We start from the raw sequence: 1,892 nt of genomic DNA on the forward strand, positions 1-1,892 counted from the left end.
TTCAAGGGTTTATAAGCATAGATCGAATATTGAATTACTCCCTGTAGACCCTGAAATTGAGCAAACTTTCAGACAAAGAAAACTTGAACAAACAACTAAAAGACAAGTCGAGATGGACCTTGGAAATCAGAATCAAGACCAAGGTAATGAAGCCGATCGTATACAAAATCCCATCCTCATTGCTGATCATAGGGACAATGCATCAGACAATATACAGTGCCACTTTTCAATGAGTTAAATCTAGGAATTAGAAGGCCAGATATTGAGGCAACCTAATTTGAATTGAAACCAGTGATGTTTCAAATGCTCCAAATGGTGCGCCAATTCAGTGGTATGCCCATGGAAGATCCACATCTTCACCTTTGATTGTTTATGGAGGTGAGTGATTCATTTAAGATAGCCAGTGTGACTAAAGGTGCACTTAGGTTATAGTTGTTTCCGTTCTTATTGGGAGATCGAGCATGAGCATGGCTCAATTCATTACCACCAAGTTCTGTATCTACATGGAAAGAATTAGCAGAGAGATTTTTGGTTAAGTAATTCCTGCCTAGCAAAAACGCTAAGTTGAGGAACGAGATCACAACTTTCTAACAGTTGGATGATGAGTCTTTGTATGAGGCTTGGGAACGATTCAAGGAGTTACTTCGTAAGTGTCCTCATCATGGGATTCCTCATTGTATCCAATTGGAGACATTCTATAATGGTCTCGATGCACATACAAGATTGATGGTAGATTCTTCTACGAATGGTGCAATTTTGTCTAAGTCTTATAATGAGGCTTATGAGATCATCGAGATGATCGCGAGTAATAACTATCAATGGCCAACAAATCAAATAGCTTCAAAAAGATGTGTAACCAGAGTTCATGAAGTTGACGCCCTCACTTCGTTATCAGCTCAAATTTACCTACTCAGAAAAGTTGTCCAGTTCAACCGAAAGTTCTATCACCTCCATATCCACAAAGATTGCAGCAACAGAAGCAGAAATAGGAGGTGCAATTCAAGAAGTTTTTGGATGTTCTGAAGCAGTTACAAATCAATATTCTATTGGTGGAGGCTTTAGAACAAATACTGAATTATGTGAAGTTTATGAAGGATATACTGTTCAAGAAGAAACGACTGAGTGAGTATGAGACTGTTGCCTTGACAAAAGAGTGCAGTGCGTTCTTCCAGAACAAACTGCCACCAAAATTGAAAGACCTAGGAAGCTTTACTATACCCTGTAAAATTTGTGAATCTTATTGTGGTAAAGCCTTATGTGACTTAGGAGAGAGTATCAACTTGATGCCTAAGTTTATTTTCAAGATGTTAGGGATAGGTGAATTAAGACCTACAACTGTGACGCTTCAGCTAGCGGATCGATCTTTAGCATATCCCGAAGGAAAGATTGAGCATATTTTGGTAAGAGTTGATAAATTTATTTTTCCCGTTGATTTCATTGTCTTAGATTTTGAAGTAGATAAGGAAGTGCCAGTCATCCTTGGGAGACCTTTCTTAGCCACGGGAAGAACGTTAATTGATGTGCAGAAAGGTGAACTCACCATGCGAGTTCAAGAAAATCAGGTAACCTTTAACATTCTTAAAGCAATGAAATTTCCCGATCCGGCAGAAGAGTGTTCAGTTATGGAAGAGATAGAAACCTTGGTTTTTATGGAAAACAATTTTGAAGAAGATCCATTGGAGAAAGCTTTAGATCTTGACCCTTTGGAGGATGAAGAATGTGAAGAAAACATGGCTCTAATAGAAGCCAATCTGAGGAATTTTATTCAATCCATACGGTTTGAACCGTTGGAGTTAGAAGTCAGAGAATTTGTGCAACCCAAGTTGTCAATCGAAGAACCACCTAAACTCGAACTAAAGGTACTTTCCTTCCCATTTGAAACACGTTTATTT

The 1,892-nt window shown here is 38.4% G+C and overlaps 1 non-coding gene across 1 annotated transcript; it reads right to left on the reverse strand.

Moving 5' to 3' along the window:
- Positions 1–561: 561 nt before the first annotated feature.
- Positions 562–668, reverse strand: LOC128294429 (small nucleolar RNA R71). The gene has a single exon (XR_008284740.1). It is a non-coding gene; the product is annotated as a small nucleolar RNA R71 (small nucleolar RNA).
- Between the last annotated feature and the right edge of the window lie 1,224 nt (positions 669–1,892).

The sequence above is a fragment of the Gossypium arboreum genome, chromosome 6 (genome assembly GCF_025698485.1).
Source record: "Gossypium arboreum isolate Shixiya-1 chromosome 6, ASM2569848v2, whole genome shotgun sequence".
NCBI lineage: Eukaryota > Viridiplantae > Streptophyta > Magnoliopsida > Malvales > Malvaceae > Gossypium > Gossypium arboreum.